Source organism: Corvus cornix, chromosome 7 (assembly GCF_000738735.6).
Source record: "Corvus cornix cornix isolate S_Up_H32 chromosome 7, ASM73873v5, whole genome shotgun sequence".
Lineage (NCBI taxonomy): Eukaryota > Metazoa > Chordata > Aves > Passeriformes > Corvidae > Corvus > Corvus cornix.
Genome location: NC_046337.1, coordinates 29518179 through 29531523, shown reverse-complemented (window position 1 = coordinate 29531523; position 13345 = coordinate 29518179). Strand labels below are relative to the sequence as shown.

Below are 13345 nucleotides of genomic sequence, written 5' to 3'. Positions count from 1 at the left end.
AATGGGATGTCAGCATGTTCAGAGGGACGCACAAGGACATGGGCATTTGTTCCCCTGGCACCGGGAATGACCACTTTCCTTGCTGCGGAGTTTTAGCAGGCACACATCTGAGCAGGGAGGGCAGAGAGGAGAGACCCTGCTGCACACCAGCTGCTAGGATGCTTTGGGATGCAGCACAGAACCCAGTGCTGCTTTCTGCTCTGCCTTTTAAATCCAAACTTCCCATAGGTACAGGGATCATCTAACTTGGAAAAAGAATGGACTGTTCCCATAAGAGCAATGATGCATGTGGCTACCCCTGGTAACTCCTCAGGGTGGCTGTAGGATCAAGATTTCTGCTTGGCCAGCTGGGATCATCTCTGCTAGTTTAAGCTGTTATACAAAACACATACCTGCCACCTGGAAAGGGCCAGGGAATCACCAGCCTTATTAACAGTTGTTGCAGAGAGAAAACCACAGAGGCTCGGTCTCCACAAACAGTGTGGGAGCTTTTTGCAGTTACTGCAACAAACATCACCAACTGCTGCCTCGCTTGCACAGCAGATGGGTTACCCTTTGATAAAATAATCTGGTTTCCAGCTGAGTGTGAAATCCCAGCAACTAGGAAGGGCACAAGTGCCCCAAAGTGAAGTAGAGATTGAAGGACTGGTGAGGATGAGTCTTCTGAAGAGAGGTACCCAAAAATTCCTACTAAAATGAAACAATTGATGAAAGCAAGATGGCAGGTGAAAGCCCTAAAACTAATTTGCAAGCAGATGAAAATGGGTGACTGATGTCTGAGGTTGGCACTCAGGAGAACTGGAAGAAGAATGTCAAGGAAATTATTTCAAGTTGTATAATGTAAGTCCTAGAAGAGATACAGGTGATTGTTGGAGGGGGTGCAAAGATAACATACAGAAATTACAGTGATTGCTTTTATGTGTCAGCCAATTCATGCCTCTCTTTTTTTTAATTAAAGTAGATGAAAAGCTAATCTATGGAAAATTATCTGCATTGAGAAAGTGAGCAAGGGAAACAATATCTTCATGAATCTGAGAGAAATGGGGAAGCCCATTAGCTTGTCTCTATGACATTGTTAAGCCTTTTTCTATTACATTTCTTTGTGTAATAGCTGTTCTTTTTGAACACAATGGCATTTTTCATCTAATCTGATGATGATTCAAAAGCATTTATGCATCCTACTTATAATATGAACCACTGCTCTTTCACCACAGGGTTCACATTTAAGATCAGACTGCTGTGATTTTCTCTGCTGCTCTGGTCAAAGGTCATTTACTTTAGAAAATGGAGAGGGCAGTTGCCAAAAGGTAATCTCCTTTCATTTTACCTGGCAGTTGCCTGTCAAGTTCAAATGATGGCATTAAAAAACCACTATTACAGCTTGTCTGTAGTCTAGCTTAAAAAGAAAAAGGTATGTGGCTGAGACACAATGCAACAGTTTCTCAGTAAATTTGAATCTCAGCTTTTCCAGGATGTTTGCTTTGCTAATATGGTCTTGAAGAGCAGGTCTGATTGAATGCTTACTTCAAATGCAGTGTCCAGTTTGTAACTCCATGTCATGATTATGCAACTTATGATGTGTTAGTTCACATTATGGCATAATAATGCTCACAGCAATTATACTTTCTTTTTTGCTTTTTCTCCCTCACACCCACAAATTCTTGATATCATTTCAGAACACAACTATTTTTTCCAAGTTCATCTCACTCTGAGTAGTGGAGCTGTGATTAAAAAAACTCAAAACATCAGCCCATCAAGTCAAGCATCATATAAATTCACCAGAGCTTAGATCCACTAGTTCAGAGAAGAACAACGTTTCAAGCCATCTTAAAAATTTTCATACATTACATTCAAATACATGTGAACTTTCTATTTCTCTTTAGGCAAAATGGAGAAGTCAAGCTCATCATCGGTGGCTACAAGCTGTAGATGAAAGTGCTGCAAGTGAAAATTTGTTTAAAGGTCAGATCACTTTCTGAAAGGCAAAATACCTAAGTAGTCTCATGTTCAATGCCTCAACCTGTTTTCTTCTGCGCAACAGCATCCAGACCACAGGCAGTGCTGTTACATTTCAGAGTCTCTGTATGTCATGTATTTGTTTTACAAGAACACCACTGCTGGGGAAGGAAAATGTGACCTCTCTTCCAAAAAAACTGTCCTTAAAGAAGTCTGCAAATAGAGAGTGACATCAGTATCGCACACATGGCAGAAAAGGATCGAACGCTCCCACTTTGCCATCAAGCATTTCCAAATGTCCTCTCTGCTATCTTTGTTCAGCGTATTTTAAGAAAAGCCTGGGAGCATTAAACTGAGCTTAGTGAAAAAGGGCCAACATATGGCCCTCTCTGTGTGGTGCCTGCTCAGAGAGCCACATAAAAGCGGTGCAGAGGAGAGGCAGCGTTCGCTGATTTCCCTGCATGGATGTGGGGAGCACAGCAGGTGACGTAATTAGAAGGGACAAAAGGCATCCAGGGGCCTCTCTGCCTTGGGGCAATAAATACTGGAGATGCCGAACCTCCCTTTGGGAAGCTGAATAGCAAGTTCAAAAGTGGGTAGAAATTTCTATCTACTGACTAGCATTTGAGCTTAAGCAGATGGTAACTGGAAGCTTGGCTCTGTGTTGTTTCATACTAAGTTTAGCTGCAAAAGCACATGATACTCTATCCCAAGGCCTTGCATTTCTCTAGATTGCAGGACTAAGCAGGACAGTTGGCTTTTGGCTTGCAAACAGAAAATTACTGCTTAGCAGTTAAAAGCCAGCATTAGACCAGCACTAAAAATCCATAGCTTATTATTCTGACAGATTTTCTTGTTGCTTTCTAAAGAATCTTTCCAGTTGCTTTTTACTCTATGAAGATTTAAAAACCATTACAGTAATATACCAATGTCAGTAATAAATGCACATATACATGAAAAATGGTTTAAAGGTGGTCTTTAATGAATATGAAGAACTACTAAACTGCTTTTGCCTGTATGAACCTTGGGGGATGTGGTACCTTATGTTCAGTGTCTCTGCTTATGAAGTGAAAAATTTTGCCTAATTATGGACATTTCTAGGAAAACTGGTTTACCCCCAAGAAGTGGGACATGAAAGACCCTTTCACTTTACCAAATGTGTGCTTATTTTTCCAGGTGGTTGTGGAGACTCTAACAAACACAACTCTTACCCTATTTTGCATGGTAACAAACATCTATAAATACTCTCTTCTCCTGCTTCTTCCTGGAGAAGCTGAGTTTAGGCTTTTTCTGCATCTGAAAAAGAAGCTAAATGTATCCACTGGCCTTCTGTCACCCTTGTTCTCTCATGTGTTTCAACTTTCAGAGAGTGCAGGGTGACTGCAGATGAATTGTTTTCCATGAGAGCATTTTCTAAAGCCTTTGTGATCACCTGATTTAAGGAAAACAGGTATAGTTCAGAAACGTGGCTTCTAGCCCCACATTTTCACTTAGGGAATAAACAAAGGAGAAACCTTTGAGATGCATTATGGTTTGGTTTCTTTTTTTTCCCCTCTGCTGGGAAGTCTCTAGTATGGCTTTGCTGATGCTCCTCCCATGTGACTGGAAATGATTGTTTTATGAACAAATACAGAATAAAACGACCTTGATATACCTGGGTAGAAATAAAAGAAGCTATCTGAATGTAAAATATTTATATTCATCAGGAAACTATCTGGCACTGTGTATATAAGTTATTTACCAAAAGTGGGTAGTTAGAAACAGGCTCTGGAGGTTTGGGGAAGACCAAAGAAAATTCCTGACAAGTTCTTGAAGTAAAATTTTGATAACCACTATTTTAGTTTAAGTTTAAAAGTAGAAACACAAAGACCCCTCTGAAACAGGATTTCAACTTTGATTTTTAGCCCTGATAAAAATCAAAGAAATTTTTGAATAAAGAGATTCAAGTTCCAGCTGATTTTATTAATCATTTAGCTCAATCTTTCAAAACAAAGATCATCACTTTGATACAAACAGAATTTGACAAAGTCACCAAAAAGTGATTAGCAGACTTTAATTTAATCGAGTTGCTCTTAATTGACAATTCACTGCAAGTGTTGCACATTTATTTTGGCAATCCACACAGCATTCCTCTTCACTGTCTTTGGCCATCATGCAAATTAAATGATTTAATACTCTAAAGAATCTGTGGGGCACTTTTTTGTTTGGTTTTATTTGAGTTGAGTAGTGAACTGGAGCTGAGTACTGGAAGGGTTGGGAAACCCTAATGTCCTAAGACTTGAGCAGATACATTTTAGAAGAGCATTTTCCAGTAAGTGTTGCATGTGCTCCAGGGGTGGGTCTTTCTGTGGTGTCACCTTCAGAGGAAACAGGCAGTTCCTGGAGTTTTCCATGGCTTTCCCTTCTCCCTTTCCATACTGTATGCTCTATACTCTATTTAAAGTAGCATTTCCTGTGGGGGAAAATTTGAAAGCAGTCACCATCAGTCAGTGAAATATTTTCTTTTTATCAATATCCATTTTTGAACTAAAATTTATATCTGAAGAAAAAGTAATTTATCCTGGTTTTTGCATTCTGTATTTCTTCAGGGTCTGAAATGAAAGTCAATGTATTATTTTTATTGCAGTTGAGACACAATAACAGAAATCAAGGCCAGAAAAACAACCTGCGAAGTTGCATGTATACCTCTAGTAGATGCTCTCCAGCAATTGGAGTCTTGAGAATCTTCCTTTTAATTAAATGTTTGTTTGGCTGGAGGAGAGTTGCTTCCAGTCTGGTGGTCTGGGGGAATAGGAGCTTTGTGCCAGCCTGGTTAACTCATCCACTGGGATTCCCTAAAATGGTCCCAAAAATGTTCAGTGTGCGTGGCATGTGGGGCTGTGTGTGAGACCAAGCAGAGGGGAGTATGCTGGAGGTGAGAGCCTCCATCCCTCTCTGTGTCTGGAAGGAGCAATCAAGGACGGCGAGAGTCCTGGAGGGCTTTCCCCCTCCGGGATGGGCCAGGCACAATTGTGGTGCTGCTGACACCCACAGAGGTGATCTGGCTGTCACACCAGGGCACTGCAGTGCTGGGCAGGGCTAGCTTTGTAGGCAGGAGCACTTTACTTCATGTCTGCTTTTGGATCAAGACAGCTCTTTTGAAGGAAATTATGGGATCACTCCCTCTTGCCGCAGTCAGGGATGCACAGGTCAGCTTTTTGGGGGAGCTGACCTGGGAGGCCTCCTCCAGGAGGGGTCCTGAAGCCCTCGCATCTCTGAAGAGCATTCATCCACATCCAAGGTCCAGGTAAGCCCCAGCAGAAATGCACAACCTAAACATAAATCCCAGGCCCATGAGCTATTTGCCTCTGTAAACCCTTTGCTTCTGCACTACAGCATTTGTAAGGGTAGATACACCTGTATCTCTTCAGGACAGAAAAAATGGTCATTGCCAGCATATTGTTTGTTGCCTGGCAATTATCTGCATAGTTCTGTGATGAAAGACTACATTTCCAGCATTGATTCCTTTTATGACCTTGCCAGAAAGCATTTATCCCACTTTAAATTCTGGCTATCAGCTGTACATTGTAATAGTCTTGTAGAACATTGTATTATTTTTTGTAAGCCATTGGTAAACAGACCTGAGTTCATTACTCTGTGTATCTAAGCAGGTATTTTAGCCTGTTTAAATGGCTATTGAAATTGCCTTTTTACATCAGAATATTTACATAGGTGTTGCTGGCAGTTGTTGCGATTCAAAGATGTTTTTTCCTAAAAGTGCAATCAGCAAACAAAATTAGAAAAACTTGACACCATAATAAATCAGAGCAACAACAAAATTGTAAAAATCATTTGTAATGACATATTTTGTTGCTGTTCTTGTTTGCTAGATTAGATTTCTGTTAAAGGTAATTGAAGAAAAAATTGTTCTGGTTAGAGGGATAAAATACATTAAAGTTAAATGAGCTTCTTGAGTTCTGCTTAGGCTTTAAGACATCATATCAGGGAATGAAAACACACTGAAGAAGCAGGATAGTTATTTTGTGTGGTTGACCATGGAACAGTTGTGGTCCCACCTTTCTGTCACACCCCAGGCAAAGTCCCTTGGGGAATGGCTGTGGCATTTGGGCAGAGAGCATAGGATCCATTTGCTGCTCTCCATCTGAATTCCAGACCTCCCTGTTTTTCTTGCTCGGTTATCTGGTACCTGAGGAGCAGGTAGAAGCTGCAGGCTGCAGATAGGAGCATCCTGGATCTGGGGATCTGCCCTTGGCTTCTGGGGCCTGGTGTGGGATTCTGCTGGGACTCAAAGTTCAGGCTTTCATTTTATAGATTTTTCTTTAAAGGAACATGAAGCTGAACAGCCCTTCTTCTGGGCAGCATTTCCATGCCTCTTTCAAACACTAAATAAATACAAATAGGTGGAAAAATAATTTATCAGAAAACAATTATTGAGCAACTACAAAGACCAGTAATTTTCAAATGGGAAACTCTGAGCCTACAAAATTCACTTTCTCCACTGGTTTCAAAACACAGTACTTTAAAAAATATGATTAATAGTTTCTCCTGGCTGAATTTGGAAGTGTATCAGGGTTTGACACTGCCTAAAAGCTAGGCACCCACGAAGAACTATTCACTCATTTTCCTCTGCTATAGCTGAGCAGAGGAGGGGAAAACAAACGAAGGCTTCATGAGTTGAGCTAAGGATTAGGGGAAAAACACTCAAAGGCAAAACAGGTCCAAATTTAAACAGCATAAAGAAAATTTATTATTAACAGAATTGAAAGTAAAAGGGGTAATGAGAACTAAAAGAAACCTTTAGAACATTCATTTTCTTTCCAGCCCCTCCCTCTTTCCTACTGACCGTGCAAGGAGAAAAAGCATAGGTTTTGGTCAGTCTTTCACTTTCTAAAAATCTTTCTCCAGTACACTTAGGGAAAGGAGTTTCCTTCTTCTGCTGTGCCGTGGGGTCCTTCCCATGGGAGACAGTTTTCTGTGAATTTTCTAGTGTGATCTTAATTTTCACGAATAGCAGTCCCACCCAACTGCTGTGAGTCTCTCCCATGAACAGTGCAGTCTTCCCAGAACTGCACATCATGGGTTGCTTAGTTCATGGGGTATAGTTTTTAAGGACAAGCTGCTCTAGTTTGGAAGCAAGGGCTCTCTTTCTCTCTTTCTGGAAGCAAGGGTCCTCTCTCTGTTTGAGTTTTTTCACTAGATTACAGCTTTTCATCATCCCCTTGCTCCAGCATGAGCACTTTTTCTCACGGACTGCAAGTGGATCTCTGTGTTCCCCCATGCACTTTATGGATTATAGGGAAACAATTTGTTGTATTATAGTCCTCACCATGGCTCGCAGAGAGATTTCGGTTTCAATGCTTGGGGCACCTCCTCCCTCTCCTTTTCACTGGCCTCGGTGCCACCATGTTGGTTCTCTTCATGTGTCCTCACTTTTCCTTTTTCTCTGACTCGGAAGAAAATTGTTGTCCATAGGTATTATTGTTTTCAAGTTCTATAAATTGAAAAGTTCTTACAGAGTTTTGCAGTGCTGAAAAGGTTGATCTCGTCTGTGCTCCATGTCAGGGAATTGTTCACCATGCTTTTGTCACTGGCCACATGGCCCCGGCCGTGGGGCCACTCCCAGCCTCAGGAGGGTGCCAGCCCCCCCCGACCCCTTGGAAGAAAAAAAGAGAATGCCTGCATTTGTTTCCATTTGTAAATATGTCATCACAGAGGTGTACCAGCTTCTCTAACTGGGCCAGTAACTTGCCCATCATCAGAGTCTTCAGCAATTGACTCTGCTGGACATAATAGAAACTTCCAGGAGCTTCTCCCAAAGCCACCTCTGTGGCTTCTCCCTCCCCCACCAAAAACCAGGCTGTGTTAAACCAACACAAAGTGACATATATTTTGTTTTATTAATTTTTTAATTATTTCATGTTCTGCTATTAAATATACCCCACTGCCCCTGTTTTTGGGGAGTTTTTTAACTTCTTTTCACTTCTGTCTGTCCTTCCTCAGTCCCTTTTCTCCCCAGAAAAGTTCAGTCATCGAGGTTGAGAGTCTGGGGATTGTGGGAGTTTTTTACGGAAAAATAAAAAGAACAATCAAAACCCAGTCTTGGATGGCAGTTCCCTCTGCAACTGGTATGGGGGGAGAAGCAATAAAAGCATCTTTACACATCTACAGAAAAGCACTTAGAATTTTTTCTTTCTTTTTTATTGTTTACTAAATCAAAGCAAATGCATCTGAGGCTTATAGTGATGATAGCAAAAATTACAAAGACCTTTCATATGCAAAAAGACATTTTTGTGTGACTGAAGATTCAAAATGCATTATGCCAATCTTGTATTCAAAGACCAGCTTCACAGGGTTTAAGTTCTATTATATGTTTTTCTGGAGGCTTTTTGTTTCTTGGGTATTTCTCTTTTTTCCTTCATTTCATGAGGTTTGTATTATTAGTACTTTGTAACATTTTCACGGGGTCTTTCCTTTGAACCCTGCACATGAAATGGATGAAGAATCTGGGTTTTGCTTTATGAATCAGCCTCTCTAATATGTCTTCTGGCTCTGGAAATATCCCTAGAATTCAGAAGGCTATCAAACAAATCTTCATCAGCACTTTAGTGCTGGCTGCATGCTGCAGCACACAGCTTTGATACTTGAAAGATCTTTGTATTTCACTCTTATGCATCTTGAAGGGATCTGTTATCTTAGTGTCAGGGGATTTGGAACAGGAGGGTGGAACACTCCCAAGAACTAAAACCACAAAATGCTTTTATGATTGAATACCATGTTTTTAATGACAATTGTCAGCCTCTCCTGGTTCAAGGTTGCTCTGTTTTGCTATTGTTGTGAGGGACATTATCTGTCTGTAGTGATCCATCAGCTGCTCAAGACTTTCAGAAAAATAACTGCTGTCAGGTTTCCTGGACTTATATCCATTAATTAACTCATCCCAAAAAGTCTTTGACCCATCTCCTGGCTGTGCTGTGGGTATATGCCTGCCTGTTAATTATACTGGGCAGTTTCTACAGTCTGGGGTGCAATCTTGGGGCCCATGACTTCTGTGGCATCACAATTTCCAGTTTTGCTTCCCATTTTTCTGCCTTGGTGCCCCATTTTCATTTTTATTGAATTAAATGGCATTTATTGCTTCCTTGCAACTGTGAAAAATCCTCTCTCCTACCAACATGGCAATGACAATTGGAATTAGGTGGGAACTGAGAAGTAAGAATATATGGAATGAAGAAGGCATCAATACGCATGAAATTCTTGCAGCATAATAAGCAAAATACTTAGTTATGCCATAAATGTCCAAAAATGTCTGTTCAGACCCCTGCTCTCTCTCCTTGTGCCTTCTCCTGCAGTAGCTGGGTAAGGCTTTGGGAGGTCCATCTCTTGCAAGTCCAGGGGTTCTGCTTCCCACTGCGAAACCCAGGCAGGAATGGGCACTGTGGTACCAAAACACACCCCAAAGAGAGTCCCTGCTGCCACCAGTCAGCTCTGCCCTCAGAGGTGGGCAGCACTCCTGAGCAGGACTGTCAGGAGAGATTCCCAGAATGTTCCTGAGGTGCTCCTGCACAAAGCATGGCACCTGCAACTTGCCTCCTCTGCCGTCAGGTTTGCCCCAGCTCAGCCCAGGCACCAACTCAGCGATGTCTCGGGTGCGTGTCCTGTTCTGTGACAGCCTCTGGGACCACCACAGCAAGCAAACCGCAGGAAATTAATGATTTAGTCTCCCAGTCATTTACAGACTCTATTTGGCCTAAGGCAGCCAAGAGTTACTTAGCTCTCAGCTACTGCATATTACCTCGAGCAGAACAGGTTGGCTCGCTCAGAAATAAAAATGCAGTGGGTATAAGCAGCTGGGCGAAGAAATGATGACTGCAGCTACTAACCCGTGCATGTTAGCAAGCATGAGAGCAGCAAATAGCCAGCATGGGGTAAAAGTCATTGATTTTGAAATGAAACTGATTCAGAAGGTTAAGGCCAGATATCCTCTTGGCACTGCCAAAAACAGCAGCTACCAAAATGGAAATCAAGAAAGATGTGTCCCGGGAGCTCTTGAGTTTACAAGTTACAGCTATATTTTAAATTGAGGGCAACGGGGATCAGTCACCTGTTTAGAAGTGTTTGTGCCTTTTAACTACCAGCAGTTTCTGTGCTAAATGAGAAAGATACAATTACAAGAGTTCATGAAGCATTTTTTTTTCTCTGGATGGCATATTTGGATACATACAAATGAGAGGTAGCCTACGGCAGTCAAGCACCTCAGAGTCCTTTTCATAAACAATTCCCAAACTGTCCTGCAAAGCAATATCTATCTACCTTGCTGACAGATTCAGAACAAATTGTGCTATATGGGATTTAATTTTTTTAATAGACTGAAAAAAACTGCACAGCCATGCAGCTGTGCCAGCCACTTGGCTTACTGTAATCAAACATGGTGAAGGAGCTCTGAGTGCATTTCATGTCTATCACACATCAGTTCTGTAGCAAAGCTGTTGGAAAATGCATTCAGTAGAGCAAAATGGTGGTGCTGCTAATATTGATAATAATACTTAGCACTTCAATTGCATCTCATATTTTCAAAGTGCTGTACAAATGCTAATTAATTAGGCTGTGAAGCTGAATGCCAAATAGAGAAAAGTCTTGTGTCACTGCTTGTAGAAGAAGTTATGTTGATTATCGTACTTTTAGTATTGTCCTTGGGAAAGCACAACTAATCCAAGGAACAATTCAATTGCACACAGTACAGCAGGGACTGGGGAGGGACAACTGCCACAAAAATTCAAGGATGTGCTGATCCCAAAGCTGAGTCTACCCCTTGTGGCTTTAGTGTTTGGGATGAAGGGAGGTGTCTTTTTTGCAGGATTAGGCTTTTACTTAAGTGACAGAAGTGGAGCAATATATTTCCCATTCTGCACAAAATCTGAGTTTGGATTTGTTTGTTTTCTAATTTCCCCGTGAATTACCGCTTTTACAAGCTTTTCATCCTTCCTCAAATGTAAAATGCGTTTTCAATACCCCACTACCAAAAAACCCAAACAACTTTAAAACTTCTTTGAGGGACATCTATGCAGCCACCTCTTATTTTGGCCAACAAATCAAGCCCTTTTTGAAACAAGAGTGAGTGGCCAAGACCGTTGTCAGGCCAGAGGGACGGGGAGGCTCAGCTCACAGCCAGAGGCTGAAGGGCAGGATGGGAGGAGAGGAAGCTGAATCTGCCAAATTCCCTTCTCAGGAGACCTCATGTTGGCTAGAGCAGGAAGGCTGTAGCCAGAGAGCTGGGCCACAGGCTGAAAGATACAGAGGCTTCATCTCCAGCCCTTTTGCAGGGGTTGGTAATACTGTTTGCCAGCTCATATAAAATTACTTTCTGTACACAGCAATACTTGCTAAATGTAATGTGGGTGCTGGTTTTTGTGGCTAGAAGAAGCTGAAGGCAACCCTTCTGTCCTTCAGAAGGTGTGTCCCACTCTGTCTGCTTGAAGTCTGAAAGATATCCTGGCAGTGAAGTCACTTCCCTGAGAGCTGAGCTGCTGAAGGCGGTGATAGGGAGGTGCTTTTTCCTCAAAGCAATCACTCAGTTTCAGAGAAAATCAAATGGGAATTGCGGTAAAGACCTTGGTGTGTGCACTGGTGGCATTAATTTTCTGTCAAGTGGCATAGAGACATGAGTCATCCCCAAGTGGAGGGTGCGCTGCCCTAGCTCATGGTTCTCCTCAGAGTGTCACCCACCGGTGCTGCTGCAGCTCCTCAGACAGTGCTCACCTGTGACCTGCCCGTGTCCTGCCTCAGGGACAGTCCTGTGCTGTCAGGCACTGCCAGAGACGTGGCTTTCAGGGGGAGGCAGTGTGCTGTTACTCCTCCTCAGGAGCAAAGGCATGGGAGAGTCAAACTCTCTTTCTTATTTGTTACTCATTTTATTAATCTCTTCTATACTGACCAACTTTATCGAAAGCTGGTTTGCACATATTTTTCTCAGAAATTTTCTCCTGGAGAATGTGAGAGAATTTGTATCAGTGAGCTCTCTGTTAGCAGGGAGAAAAGAAAATCAGGTCCAGCATCTCCTGGGTGTCAGCAAGTGCTGAAGCATTCCCTGCAGCCCGAACTGCAACTCTGTGTTTCCTTTGCCAGAACTGCCTTCTGATGCAAACAGGCTTTGAGATCATCAATAAATGGCATCAGAGGAAAAATCACCCTGACTTGAGTCAGAAAGCTGCTTCTAAAGATGCTCCACTGGCAATTTGTCTATATGAAAGAACATCCTGAGATGGTTGCACAGGATGTGTTCTCCCAATATCCCATACTATGTTATCCTTGTGCACATCCACACCACAGGGAGACTATGCAAAGGAATCAGGCTATTTAGGAAAATTTCTTCACATTTGAAAGGGGCTTTAAAGCTGTCATAATCAATACAGTGATAGAAACAAAGGCGAAATAGTGGTCTTTCATTTTCCTTCTCTCCCAAAGTTAATGAAATATTTGTTATTGCTTTTGAAAGAAACAGGCTTTTATCCTGAAAATGTCTTGAAACTGCTATACCATGTTGCTGTTTGAAAAAGACAGAAATAGGCTACTGTTTTGGAATCAGCAGGTCAGGAATTTTCTTTGCCTGTACTGATTTTTAAATATTTTTTCCAAATTTTCGCTATAATTACTGTGATGAAACAGCAGCTAAATTTTGGTCTTCTCATCAGGCCTTCGTTAAACAATTCGTCTTTGGTTTGATGAAAGCAGTGTGCCTGGCATCCTATTTTCAAATTGCCTCTTGAATTGTCTTGTTTTCTCTTTAATACAAAGAAATCACTGTTATTATATTTTTGTATGATTAGCATATGACCATCTCCTTTTCTCTATTGAAATAGAAACTCAAGGTGCTTTTATAACTTTGTTGATGGTATGTTGTGATGATCATTTCTCATATAATACTTCTCAAAAAATGTATGCATTAATACACTGAGTTTTCCAGACTCCTTTTGAGAGACAGGAGATTAAGTGGTAAAACTGGTGGAATTAATTGTTGTGAACAGATTATCCAGCCAGTTTATTTCATTTTGTGGTTGGCAAATCATTTTGAAACTGACTGGTTTCTGCATTAGAATACTTTGCTCATATAAAATTCTCTAAAATTACTGGTCCCACAGCTCAGACTGCCAGGAACTTGGTTGTCTCCTGGTTTATACAGACCAATATACAGAGTAGGATTTCCCAGAGAAGTCTCAGGAATTGTTCTTAGCAGATCATTCAACTGTAGCCATGGAAATAGGAGAGCAGTGATGCTCGCAGTCACTGAATTATCTCAGCACGAGTGTCTCCCCAAGCACCAGAATGCTGAGGAACCCACATACCAAATGTTTAAAACTAAAAACCAAGGGACAGATGTAATGGCATGCATTTA

At 41.6% G+C, this 13345-nt stretch overlaps 1 long non-coding RNA gene across 3 annotated transcripts in view; it reads left to right on the top strand.

Annotated features, from left to right (window-relative positions):
- The first annotated feature begins 1882 nt into the window (after window positions 1-1882).
- The window catches only part of LOC104693745, a 109422-nt gene continuing 97959 nt past the window's right edge, over window positions 1883-13345 (top strand). For all 3 annotated transcript variants that reach the window (XR_752608.3, XR_005602409.1, XR_002047341.2), the window contains exon 1: window positions 1883-1962. This is a non-coding gene — a long non-coding RNA (uncharacterized LOC104693745). The remainder of the gene's footprint in view (window positions 1963-13345) is intronic.